This window comes from Vicugna pacos, chromosome 23 (genome assembly GCF_048564905.1).
Source record: "Vicugna pacos chromosome 23, VicPac4, whole genome shotgun sequence".
NCBI lineage: Eukaryota > Metazoa > Chordata > Mammalia > Artiodactyla > Camelidae > Vicugna > Vicugna pacos.
The window spans coordinates 588,523-602,769 of record NC_133009.1 but is presented as its reverse complement, the minus strand read 5'-3'; the positions used below and the strand labels follow the sequence as shown (position 1 = coordinate 602,769).

The window sequence follows — 14,247 nt, the reverse complement described above, 5'->3', positions numbered from 1 at the left end:
GTCGCCATTGGTGGCCGCGGCCTCCCAGAACCCCCCGGGAACGGCAGGCGGAGGACACATCTTATATGAAGCGGGGCCTTACCCGGGTTTTGAAGAGCCCCAGAATCAGATGTTGGAATGGGGTGGTTTATCAGCCTTGTTTATCTGCAGGGAAATTTCAGTTCCATCCAGATGTTGGTTCCTTCAGTCGACCTCAGGAATAAGACAAGGGTCAGTGCCGAGAAGCAGTTATCCAGGGCTTGACTCAAAATAAACTATGCGGGGTGTAGGGATGGTAGATGGGTCCCTCTCTCTTGAAGTTAGCAGTCTTCTGGGATTAGAGGCCCCGGCTGAGGATTACATCCTCATCTGCATTAATGGAGGTTGTGAGAGACACACAGAGAAGGGAGGGGTGTGGTGGCCATAACTCATTACAGAATCCAGGACCCTTGCCTGGCTCTAGTGCAGAAGAGTCTCGCCTAGGATAGGGCAGCAGTAATCAAAGTGTATCCAAGGCCACTGAGGTGCAAGACCATTTTCATAGAAACGCGGGGATGTCACCTGCCTTTTTCACACTCTTGCTCTCCCGAGTTCCTGTGGGGTTTTCCAGGAAAAACCTGGCCTGTAATATCACAAAACTGGGAATGCAGAGGTAGATAGGAGAATTCAGCTCTCACCAGTCCATAAGAGATTTGCAGAAATTAAAATCACTGCTTTTCTTCTCACTAATGATTTTTGTTTTGAAAAATAGAATTATATTTTGTTTAAGAGTATTAATGGTACCATACAGTAGATTGTTAATATTTTTAAGTGAATTCATACAGTTTTTCTAACTTCTTATTCAACTTCTAACACAGGAAATATTGATAGATTTAACTCACATAAATAACAGCCTTTTGGAGTTCTCAGTAATTGTTAAGAGTGCATAGGGTTCTGTAGAACAAGAAGTTTGAGAGCCCCTGGAGAACGGGTGCTCAGGTGCTAGTCAGGTGCTTAGTGGTGTTAGACAGATGCCAAGATGTCTTCCGCAACTGTTCCCGGACTTGAAGTAATTGGCCACATGGAGATGGGTGGGCAGTGCCTCCACTCTACAAACCAGAAGCTGCTGAATGTGTCTGGAGTCTAGGCCATGGGCTATGCAGGGATTCCCGTTGTATCTGTTCTATCTAAGCCGGGATTCCTGTGCAGAGGCCTGGCCCTGAAGACCCGCTCTCCTTTGCTCCCTGCCAGGTACCTTCTGTGTGACTTGAACCCTCCAGAGGGCATCAGCCTCCGTAGGAACGTCTGCATCCACATTGCCTTCCTCCTGAAGACCCTGCTGAAGATGGAGGAGCCGGTACTGGTGCTATCCCCTTGGGGCCACCTCTACCACTGGCAGAGCCCTGACATCAACCAGGTCTGGATTCCCTGGTCGGATTCCTTTGACCTCCCAAGTCTCAACAGAAACATCCCTGACATTGAGTACGAGCAGTTCATTGCAGGTGAGGTGGTGGTCATTTAACTGGGGCCAGGTGGTCGTTGTTCTGGTTCCGATCTGAACATTGGGCCTTCTTACTTTGGGCTTGTCGGTCTGCTTAGGGGCCATGCTCATGTTTCCCACACTGCAGGTGAATTTGGTTTTTCCATAGTTTTTTCGGGAAATCAATTTGAAGTGTATGAGCTCTATGTCCCCTCACCTCTGAAAACCCTGGCCTCCTGGTGAGATGGAGCGGTGACAAGGAGGCCACTGCCACAGAGGCCTTGTCCCAGAAGGGCTCACTCCCTGTGCACTCAGGGCTGTTCTTACCTGTAGGAATACACGATGCGTGTGTAGCATGGGCCACGTGCTGGAGAAGATATGTAACTGCCCATCCAGTATAATTTGGTCCTGCTCAAGCTACCCATTTTAAGTTTTGTAAGAAGGAAGAGTTCAAGATTTTCTTTGAATAAAGGTATTTAGAGCTTATCAATCTTTTTCAAATTAAATGTGATTGATTTACAACGTTTTGTTAGTTTCAGATATACAGCTGTTTTGTTAGTTTCAGGTATACAGCATAGTGATTCAGTTGTACATATACATACCCTATTCTTTTTCAGGTTCTTTTCCATTATAGGTTGCAAGATACTGAATATTGTTCCCTGTGTTCTACAGTGAATCCTTGTCGTTTGTCTGTTTTACATATACTAATTTGTATCTGTTGATCCCAAACTCCTAAGTTTGGTTTATAAGTCTGTGAGTCTGCTTTTGTTTTATAAATAAGTTCATTTGTATCATTTTTTAAAAATTTCACATTTAAATGATATCATATGATACTTGTCTTTGTCTAACTTATTTCACTTAGTGAGATAATCTCCAGTTCCATCCAAGTTGCTGTAAATGGCCTTATTTCCTTCTTTGTTATGACTGAGTAATATTCTGTTATATCTAAATACCACATCTTTTTCCAGTCATCTGTCAGTGGACGTTTAGGTTGCTTCTATGTCTTGGCCATTGTAAACAGTGCTCCTGTGAACATTGGGGTGCAGGTATCTTTTGGAATTAAGGTTCCCTCTGGATATATGCCCAGGAGTGGGATTGCTGGATTAGGTGATAAGTTTTTTTGTTTTTTGTCTTTTAAAGAATCTCCATACTGTTTTCCACAGTGGCTGCACCAAACTATATACCCACCAACAATAAAGGAGGGTTTCCTTTTCTCCACAGCCTCTCCAGCATTTATGGTTTGTGGATTTTTGAATGATGGCCATTCTGACTGGTGTGAGATGATAACATTGTAGTTTTGAGCTGCATTTCTCTGATAATTGAGCGATATTGAGCATTTTTTTATATGCCTATTGGCCATTTGTGTGTCTTCATTGGAGAATTGCTTGTTTAGGTGTTCTGCCCATTTTTGGATTTGGTTGTTAATTTTTTTCTTATTAAGTTGTATGAACTATTTATATAGTCTAGAAATTAAGCCATGGTCAGTCTCATCTTTTGCAAATATATTCTCCCATTACATAAGTTGTCTTTTTGTTTTACTTATGGTTTCTATTGCTGTGCAAAAGTTTATAAGTTTAATTAGATCTCATTTATTTATTTTGGCTTTTATTTCTGTTGCTTGGGTTGCTTAGATTGCCCTAGGAAAACATTGCTGTGATGTGTGTCAAGTAATGTTTTGCCTGTTTTCTTGTTAGAAGTTTATAGTGTCTTGTTTAATATTTAAGTCTTTAAGCCATTTTGAGTTTGTTTCTTTTTGGTATTTTTGTGACTCTATTGTATGCTTTTGATTTGTGGTTACCTTATTCTTCAAATATATCAACCCATTACTATATCTGTTTCCTTTAGACTGATAATCACGTAGGCTCCAACACATCCTAAGAGTAACAAAGAAAAAAAAGAAAGAAAAAGTCTATATTTTCTTGCTCCCCTCTCCCATTCCTACCTTTTTTTATTTTGATGTCCTTTTTCATTTTTACATCTTTATGTTTATTCTCTTGTAACTTGTTATTGCATTTCCAACTATGGTTTTCCTGTTTCTATAGCGTCCTGCTTCCTTTCTGTTTAGAATAGAACATTTAATGTCTCTGTTAGGTTCAACATTGCTGAGTTATCTCACCTCCCCCTCCCCTCTCCCCTCCAGGCCTCTGAATACTCAGTCCAGGAAAGCTAAACCATTCTAGCCTTCATCGGTTCTGGGAAAGCAATCTTCAGAGTGGGAAAAAACATTGAAAAATAATATTCTGTGACTTGCTTTCTACCCTTGCCCAGAGATGAGAAACATCTGAAGGTGGAGGAAAGAAGTTGGAGGTGGGGAACACATAGTCTTTTCTCCTTTTGCTTCTGAAGAAATGATTGCTTTTTTAATTAGTGATGATGCCCTTTAAATTGGTGAGATCAAGATTCCACAGCTTCAGCGCCTCTGAATAACCAGCTGGGAGAAAGCTCTCTAGGGCCCCTGCAGTGGGAAAGGCAGCCCCTCTGAGCACTTGTTGTTCTGTATACTTCCTGCCTTCACACGGGTTTGCTAGGCACCGTGCAGGACAATGCAGTTACCCAAGGTGGATGACGGGGAGACCCCTGCTGTGTGGTGAGCCACAGGAGCCCACACTTGAAGGACAAACTGTAGAGTAGTGGGGCGGTCATAGGAACAGAGGATGGTTGAGACACAGGATAGTGTCCTGGAGTCCAGCAGCCAAGGCTGGTGGGGCAGATGGGGCCCTGGGTTATGAGCAGTCCTTGAGGGATCTGAAGCAAAGATAGTAACCAAGAGACTTGATTCGTGTGGGGGTACAGCGCCCCTTGGAGGCTGCGGGGCAGCTCAGCGAGCCCAGGGAGAGCCGGCACTTCCCCAGAGCTGGGTTGACAGGTCACAACCAACTCATTGGGGACCGAGAGGCACTGAGTCATTTTTAAATTTTTGTCCCTCTTCCTGGAAAAGAAACTGCTGCCTGTTAAATAGCCTGTGTCATTAGTGAGAATTAAAGACATGAAGCAAGATTGCCTCAAAAGTCATCCATTGTGTAGTTGTTAATAAGGGTCAAATGCAAACATGATTAGATGAAATGAAACATTCATCAGAGGATTTTAAAATCCTTTAAAATAAAAATTCTTGCTGCCTTTGTTCTTCATTTCAGGGTTCACTTGGTGATAATAATAGTAAACAAAGCAACAGCAAACCCTTACAGTACTCTGTCCTGCTGTTGCAGGAATGCTGTGTTCACGACAATTCAATGAGTTGGCACCACTATGACTTCCACTTTAAAGGTAAGGACATTCAATAATCACACGGCTAATACATGGCAGAGCTGGGACTTGAACCCAAGCTGTCTGGCCCCAGAGCCCCCTCTCAGCCCCTTCAGTGCAGCTCATCACTTGGCATGCCCGACACAGGCCAGCATTTAAGAGCAGCGTGCCCTTGGCCAAGGCTGCTTCCCTCTTGGTCTCTGATTCCTCATCTGTAGAATGGGGGTGTGGGCAGTGAACTCTGTGAGCTCAGTGGTCACTTCCTCCAGCTCTGCTATTCTACTGCTTTGAGTTAGTTTTGTAAGTATCCGAGCCCCTACATGGCCCACACGTGGGCTGGCGCTTTGCTAGGCCCTGGGTTACGGAGAAAAGTAAGATCAGCCTGCTTCTCTGAGGAGCCTGTGTCCCTCCACGGGAAGCAGCTGCGAGGCCCAGGCTCCCTCGCTGGTGGTCGGGGGCTGGGCAGGAAAGTCTGATAAGAGAAGATGGAGACAGAGCCCCTCTGGGAATAGTGGTGGCCACACAGCTCTCAGGAGCGAGAGCCTCTGTCCAGGCTGCTGAGAGGGGGTCCTCATGAGGCCAGTAGCCCCCCCAACCTAAGCCCTCAGGACAAAGATCCAGCCATCCCTGCAGTGTCACCATAGAGCCAGACCATCCTCATCACTGTGCCTCTGTGTTCCTTTGTCCTGGGGCCTCTCTTCCCCCTACACCCAGAAGACTTTTCTCCCTCTCTTCTCTGAGTGTCCCCTCACTTCACCCGTGGTCACTGCTTCCTGGGTAACCATCTCTGGAGTTGACGCTTTGCCCCCTCACACACCTTGTATGATCAGGTGCCTGGATTGACCTTGTGCTCACTTTTCACCTTCAGATAATTGCTCTTCCTCTCTTGGGAGCACCTGAAAAACCCAGATCCTTTCCAAGCAGTGCCTGCCACCCTGGCCTCCCTGCTCATCTGCCTCAGTCAGGAGCACCTGGACCACCAGCTCTGTATTGCCTCACCTCCTACCAGCAAGACCTAAAAGTTCATTCTCCCTTCACCACCCAGTATGGTCATTTTAGGGTCTTCTTCTCCGTCAGCCTGAGCCAGCCAACCCCATTCACCCTACCCCCGGGCTCATACCCGGGCGTGTCTCCACCCCAGTTCCAGCCTCTCTCCTTTAAGTGCCCACCTCTAGCCGTCCGGCTGCTTCTCCACCAGCCTCCCTGGCCCTCCTTCACCCTCACTGGGACATCATGCACTGACTCCTCTGCTTTCCTGCCTGTCCACGTTCCTCTTACTTCCACTTCCCCACCTTCCATCTCTGCATCCAAAGTCAGCACTCTCTTTATGACAAACAAAACCCCCTTGACCCTTGATCTTTCTAGTTCTTCACCAGGACGACTTCCATCTCGGTTCACCCAGCTCTATTTGTTCTGAGCCTGCAGGCAGCAGGCTCTCCCAGCACAGATTTCTAAGACTACAAATCAATGCCTACCATGTTGCCACTGCCAGGCAATCCTCCAGGATTTCTCTAGTGAGCACATTTCCCCACTTATCACTCAGTGGTGTCAATATTCTCTGCTCTCTGCACACCTCAAAGCTTCCCTCTGTCTCTTCCCTGACTCCCAGCAGATGGCCTTGCCTCCTGCTTCAGAGAGAATGACATGTTACTGGAAAGGAACTCGCTCACCTGCAGCAAATGTGCTCACCTCACCTTTTATCTGTCTCTCTCCCACCTGGACTCTAGCTGTAGTTGTTCTTAATTCAGTGAGTTTAGTTGGCATATATATACACAGTTAAAAGCATAGCACACTATAGGCTACCTTCTAGGGCTTACTTTTTCAATTTAACATAGAGTGTATGATTCATCCATTTAGTTGCACGTACCTGCAGTTCATTTGTTTTAACTGATCTTAAATACTGTGTGTGTGAAAATAACACAAGAGAAGGGTAAGCCAGGATTCAGGATGCTGGTTACTTCCTGTGAGAAGAGGCCAAGGGCAGGATAAGGAAAGAGGACACAGTATGTCACTGTCAATATTCCTGTTATGATGCTGGGTGATAAGTTCATAACTGTGTCTTATAATATTAATTTTAATACGTAAATACCTCTGACAGGCACCTATGATGAGAATGTGTCATGAACCAAGACATACAATGGGTAAAATTACATCATTATTGTTATGTAATCTTGTTATATTATATATTAATGATAATCTTACATTATCTGTTATGGGTTATATATTATATAGATGCATGAATTATATATTATGTATATAAACACCTGTACATGTATTATATACAATCTGCTAATAAATAAACAGAGTATAATATGCTAGTATATCTTCTATTATGTGTTATTTAATAAATAATAACATACTATATCCTGTTATATGACATGGCACATAATCTTTAATAAAATAAGAAATCTGTCAATTATATTGGTAATCAGTAAAATTAAAAAAAAAAGCCCGCAATTTTTAATGCCGACACCACTCCAGCAGTCACTGTCTTTTCTCTTCCCTTTTATGGTCGAGGTCCTCACAGTGCTGTCCGTTCCCCCTTTCATCTCCTTATCCTGAACCTTCCTCCTCCTCCCTTCCCATGCTGCCTTCTGCCCCGGGATCCCTCTAGTCACCAGCGGCCTCTGGGGCACTGATTTGCGGGCATGGTCTCAGGCCCCAGCTCACCTGCCTGTCTGCCAACTCTGCCACCACTGTTAGGGGCAGGGTGGGGGCAGAGTGCTCCTCTTATCCTGGAAGAGAACACAGCACAGACTCAGTGACCAGCAGCAGGTGTGACCGGGACCTGCGGGACCGGGGTAGAGCCAGACTGTCTGCATCCAGACCGGGGGCACTTGGAGTGTGAAGAAACCCAGTCCTCACTGCCCCTGAAGTGAGGAAAACACCCTCAGGTGTGTTAAAGTGCTTATGACCTAGGTCTGTTGGCTGGAAAGGACAAACGGGCCCCTAAGTGGAGGGTAGTTGATGTTCCAGGCCCCACGAAAGCCCTAAGGGCTGGCGGGGGAACCAGGCTGGACGCTCCACTGGACCCAGTGCCCCCTCGGGGGTGGGGCCTTCGGGAACAAGCAGAAAGCCCTCGGTCTCTCTGGGGAAGGGGGCAGCGTGGGAGCATCCCTGCAGCGAGTCAAGTGAAGTCAGGGCCTGTGGGATCCGCTTTCATGGCCACATCGAGCCTCAGCAGAAGCCACAGCAGGAGTGGATTTCTGTCTCTCCAGCTGTCATCTTCGTGTCTGAGTGCCAGGCTTCAGACCCGATTCCCTGGGGCGCTAGGACAGTTATACACAGAGGTGGCTCGGGGAGGCCTCAAGAGGGCGGTACTGGCCTTCCTGCCGACACGATTACACGAAGATCAAACAATCCATCGATCGGAAGAAAATAAGAACCATGGTCACATCTGGACCCCAAGCTTAGACGTGGTGCATGGGTGACATTTATCGACAATCCAGCGAGGTTCTGGCCAGAATTAGAGGCCAGGGCAGCAAGCCGGGAGTGACACTGAGGAGCATCATTGTGCAGAGGCTGGACTGGGGGTCTGCAGGCTCCTCCCAGGAGAAGCCTTTGTGTTTGGGTGGTGGCTAACATGCCTCCTTCATGTCACCAGCAAGTGATGCCACCTGCGGAAAATCAGCTGTATTCCTGAGATGGGTCAGCCCTGGGTGATGTGATAAAGGCTCCTACAAGAGGGGGCGCCAGATGGACAATGAACCAACCAACAAGCTGAGGAGATTCCCACCTGTGTTTATCGTGCTTTCATAGCCAAGCATGAGGAGAGAGTTGAATGGCTCACCATTAATATTTTAACAACTTGAGAGGGTTCCATGTCTCACTGCATTTACGTGTCACCTTGAGGAATTCAGGCAGTGTTTAGACCCAGGGGAGGCTAACGGCCTCTCGGTTCCTCATCAACCTGGCAAACCCACCAGCCCTCTATGGCCAGACCTTGGCAAGTGCCTTCCCTTGTTATAACAAAACCCTTCCCATGCACGCCTGTGGTAAGTTTTTTTTTAATTAATGGGAATGAGGATACCTTAAAGCCTCCTCAGATCTTTCCTTAGGGCTTCTCACCTTAGACCCTGGCAAGGTGGCCCGCTGCCCTGGGTCCAGCACTGCAGAGGGTCCCCCTGGCCCTGACACATCCTCTGGCCACGCCCTCCATCGTGTGGAGTCAACAGGGCCAAGGGGACATGGTCATTGGCTCCATCCCATGCTCTAGAAACCCAGGACCCCGAATGCCCTGCCTCAGCAGCCCCTGACCCATTTCTAGTGCCTGCACCATCTCTCCCCGGAGTTCAGATTCCCAGGATTCACAGAGAGGCCAAAGGGCAACTGTTTGCATGGAGGGTATGAGCAGAGCCCGGACGTGAAATCTGACTGTCCCCCTGTGCACATCCAAGGCCCCTTGTGGCAAGGGATGGACCCAGCATTGGGAAGAAATGGGTCAGGCTAGTGATCAGAGACTGAGAATCAGCTCTCCCCACACGCTCACTTTCTTTGCAGGACTCCCTGAGTCTGGGAATTTTAATTTTGAACCTGGCCTTCCCCCTTATAATGAATGTATATTTGTAAAGGCAGGACCTTAGAACCTCCTGCAATTAAAATGTTTATATATATAGGATGTGAGCTCCCAGGTATGCTCTGGAACTGCACTTCCAAAGGTCCAGAGCAGTTATGTTGGCTCTACTGAGACTGTAAGTGGCAAAGACCGTCTCCAGAGAGGAGGGGCTCCTGCTTCATGCCCCGAAGACAGGATCTTCTAAGTGGATAAAACGATGGACACTGAGACCCTCAATTGTAAATTGATTTAGAATAACGCCAAAGGTGTGTATGACGTGTGTGTGCGCACATACGCACCTGGGGAAGTTTGTGGTACATGACTGTGAGTGTGTGTGTGGCTGTGCACGCGTGCACCTGGTGATGTATGTGGTAGTGAGTATGCTATGTGTGTGCGCCTGAGGACGTGTGTGGTTGTGTGTATGGTAGGTGTGTGTGTGGTACATGAGTCCATGTACGTGTGTGTGTAGGGAAGAATGTGGAGCAGAGTCAGTGTGTCTGCACGTGTGTTTGTGTGTACGTGCATGCATTAGTTTTAACAGTAGAAGATGTCCTTGAGAATTCTGAAGTAGTAAAATTTGTATGATGTCTTTCGCTGTATAATTCAAAATAAAAAAAAAATCTTCAGTCACCAGAAATTTATTCCCCTCCGATTCTGATTTTTTTTTTCCATATTAATATGTCTTCATTTTACTGATGAGGAAAGTTAGCTTAGAGATGCTAACTGACTCAACCAAGGTCATGGAGCTCGCGCTCCCAGGGCCAGGACGCAGTCCAAGCCACGCTGCTCCAGAGGCCTGCTCACGATCACACGTGGCCTCTTGGCGGGGGAACAGATTCTGATGGGCTGTGGCCAGCGTGCAGGCTGCCCAAGCCGGGGACTCGGGAAGCCGGGCGGAGAGTACCAGACAGCAGACAAGAGTGACGCCCTGCTCAGAAATCAGATAGGTTCCTAGGTCTTGGATGAGTAAGGAGGCTTACTGCTCATCCTTGATCCCTTTGCTGGTGGCCAAAACGGACCAAGGCCCATGAGAGCACTTCTGTGAGCTGCCTGCCAAAACTTGGAAAAGGACTGCTCAGGACTGGCTCTGCAGTAGGAGCAGAGGAAGGAAATGTCGCCTCTTTGTGGACATTCTTGATGATGGCAGTAGGAGGCCTAGCAGCCTTGTTATGGGGGTGGCAGGACAGGGTCCTAGTGGATGATCATTTTCACCTCTCTTAAAAATCATTGCTTCATATATTATATGCATTAGTGGTTTATTTTAGGATGATAAATATGGTCTCTGTTACTCCATATTAGCTGGATTGATTAATTTTTTATTGATAATTTTCTCTTCAATGATTTGGAAGCTATATTGCCTTTTAATGAAAATTCTCTCTAAATTTTTATAAATCATCTCTAAGTTCATAACTTTATATGTAATTGGACCAGTATTCCTATACCACTATCAAAAATGAAATAATCTATTAGATCCTGATCCTCAATAATGATAAATTTAGCATATTTTACCTCTCTGCTGTTCCAGATTGTGTGTGTGTGTGTGTGTGTGTGTGTGTGTATGTGTCCTCCAGTTACTACTTTTTAGACAGTTGCTTTCAGTTTGTTATATTAACAATGAAAATATAGGTATAAACTTCTTGGATTTCATTGCTCACTACCACTATTTAATACCATGTCTTTCCCGCTTTTGAGTTATTTACTTAACGGGATTTTCAAATCACCTGGACACATGATTGGCTAAGTTTTTTCGAGCAGTGGAGTTGGAACACTTTCATGTCTATATGCAGCTTTATGTTCTCCTCCTCAACAACTCTGAGCTTGTTGTTGATGGCCCAAGCCTTGTTTTAAAATATGACTTTTTTTATCACCAAAAAAAAAAAAGGTTTCTTGATTTAAAGTGCTGTCTTTTTATGACTGGCTAGTCTTGTCTGGCGGATAGAGATTTCCTTAACCTTCCTCCTTCTTTTCGCCATAACTCGGATTCATTGTGATGCATGTTTTTACCATTTCTCAGATGGGCTTCTGCTTTGACCTTCACTTTAAACCATCATCCCACTCTTTTTCTCCATGCTTATTCCTGAAAAAGTGAGCTCTCTATTGGATTAAAAATGGTTCCCTTCAGAGATGTGTGGCTCCCTGTCCAAAGGTCCAAATGAAGAGAAAAGGAAAGATTCCTGTTTCTGGTGGTTTCATTTTGTCAGCTTAGAGATCTAGTTACCCGTGTGGCTGCGGTGGAATCTGCAATATCTTGGCTCAGAGTTTCCTTTTTCTGGCTTACAAGGGGAGCCGCATTAGCTGGGGTCATGGCGCTGTGGCCGTTGTCAGGATCCCGGTACTGAGGCAGCCCCTCTCCACCCTTGTTATTTTGATCTTGCAAACTGGGTCCCAGCTATGTGAACCCTGAACATGGTGGCCAGGGTTGCCCCCCACGTGACGTGTCTTCAGTTCCTCGGCGTCCCTCACTGCTATCAGCTAGCTCCAGTAAGGGTACGAGCTGGCTTCCAATGTGGTCCTTCCTCCTTCTCCAGGCAGGCCCTGCTTTCCCACTAGTTGTCCCTATACCTTCTCTCCTGCGCTACATAAGCTGAAGGAATTCCTCAGCGTTTCCAGCAGGTAGATGGCGCTCTTCCATGTTTGGACCCCTTCAGTGCTTGCAGTGGAAATTTAGGAGGTGGAAAGGAAGAGCTTGGGGGTTCTCCGTAACTAGTATCCAGTTACTATCCAGTAAATTCAACTGTTGTTTGAGAATATTCTTGAAAAAAACAGAAAGTTTCTAAAATCAATACTTGAATTTGCCATACACTGACAACTACTTACATAGCATTCATGTTGTATTAGATACCGTGAGTAAACTAGAGATGATTTAAAGTACACAGGAGAACACAGCAAAAGAGAATATGACAATGAATGTACATCTGTATTCATGTATAACTGAAAAATTGTGCTCTAAGCTGGAATTTGATGTAACATTGTTAAATGACTATAACTCAATAAAAAATGTTTGTATATATATATAAAGTACATGGGAGTGTGCACATAAATTCCATGCAAGTCCTATGCCATTTTATACAAGAGGCGTCAGCATCCATGGATGTTGACGTCAAGGGGGGAGTCCTGGAACCAGTGCCCCATGGTTACCAAGGGATGACTGGAATTCCAGGCTCCTTATCCCAGCCTGTCAGGTCCCCACGTGGTCTGAATCCTACCTATACCACACTTCCCTTGTCACTCTACTCCAGCCCTGGCAGACTGCCCTCTGATTCTTCAACAGGCCACACTCACTGTGCTTCATGTCTGGCCGCTAGAAATACCCATTACTTTCTGAGCATGGCTCTGCTTCCACAAAACGGGCTGCATTGCCACTAGAGAAGACAGTGTGGAATTTCCTTTAAAAACTGAAAATAGACTTAACTCATGATCCAGCCTTCTCACTCCTGGACATATGTCAGAAGAAAACTCTAATTCAAAAAGCCATATGCACCACAATGCTCACAGCAGCACTATTTATAATAGCCAGGACATGGCAACAACGCAAGTAACCATCGACAGTTGACTGGATAAAGATGTAGTAGTATATTTATACAAAGGAATACAACTCAGCCATTAAAGAGAACAAAATAATGCCATTTGCAGCAACATGGATGAAGGTAGAGATAGTCATTCTAAGTGAAGTAAGCCAGAAAAAGAGAAAAATGCCATATGATATCACTTATATGTGGGATCTAGAAAAAGACACAAATGAACTTAAATACAAAAGAGAAACAGACCCACAGATATAGAGAAGCAAACTTACGGTTACCAGGGAGAGAAGGGGATGGGAAGGGAACAATATGGGAATTGGAAAAGTGTCCCTCTTGGGGAGTTATGAAAATGTTAGCTTTCTTGATTGTGGTGATGGTTTCCTGGGTGTAGACATCTATCAAATTCATCAAATAGTACATGTGAAATATGTGTAATTTACTATAAAGGAATCATACCACTATAAAGGTGACTGTAAAAAAAAAAAGTTTGGAGGCATTGTATACTACGATTTTATGTGTCTTTAGTTAGTGGGTCTTCAAGATTCTGGTCTGCCATATTCTCTGAACCAGAAGTGCCCTCCTTCCCTTTTCTTTGATAAACTGTCAGTGGGTGGCATTTATTCCCGTGGCTTTAACTTCTCTCTGTCCACTGATTAACTGTCAAATCTTTTCCAGCAAGGGCATTTCATTTCAGTCCAAGAAATATAATTGACAAGTAGACATTCCTACTTCATTAGCCCATAAAAATCTCAAACTCTGTGTGTTTGAATTTATACTCACTCAGAACTAGGTTTACTTCTTCAAACAATGGCATCACTAACCCATCTGTTTTCCGTGACATACATCTGGGAGTTTTCCTTTACTTTTCTACTCCCTCGCCCCCGTCAGTACTACAATTCTATTCTTTAATGTCCCCCAACTAAGTCCCTGCTTCTTGCTTCCCAGTGCATTAATTCCCACCCCTTGCTAGTCTCCCCAGTGCTGTTCTTTAGAGTGAACAACCCACTTTGCTCACTTTTAATATGACTAATCTGTGTCACTCTCCTCCTTAAAACCCCAAAGAATTCCCCGCTGCGTGTGTGAGGAAGTCCACGCTCCTTGATTTAACGTCACACCTTCTCATCACCTAGTTGCTGCTTTTTTTCAGCCTCAGCTTCCGTTAGTTCCCCACAGCCTCTAGCCTCACTGACCTTCCTTCCCTAAGTGCAAAGTGCTCTTAGACACGACCAGGGGTCTGCACGAGACACAGAAGCTGCCGAGAATCCCGTCCCCACCACGCACTCTCCTGGTCTAGAGATTTGCTGGAATCCTTCAGATGTCAGTGCAGAAAGCATTTCCTCTCTGACACCTCCCCTACCTTCTAGAACCCTGCCCCAGTCAGTGCAAGAGTCCCTCTGAACATGCAATATATATGAAGCCAAGTGAGTCTTAACACATTGTTTTGAAAACCTATTTAAATTTGTCTCTTCCACGACACACTGTGATCTCCT

General features: G+C 45.6%; 1 long non-coding RNA gene across 1 annotated transcript; it reads left to right on the top strand.

Annotated features, from left to right (window-relative positions):
- The first annotated feature begins 1,299 nt into the window (after positions 1-1,299).
- LOC140688673 (uncharacterized) lies at positions 1,300-5,819 on the top strand. The gene is made up of 4 exons (XR_012063375.1): positions 1,300-1,460; positions 3,579-3,745; positions 4,573-4,702; positions 5,550-5,819. It is a non-coding gene; the product is annotated as an uncharacterized lncRNA (long non-coding RNA).
- Positions 5,820-14,247: the final 8,428 nt, after the last annotated feature.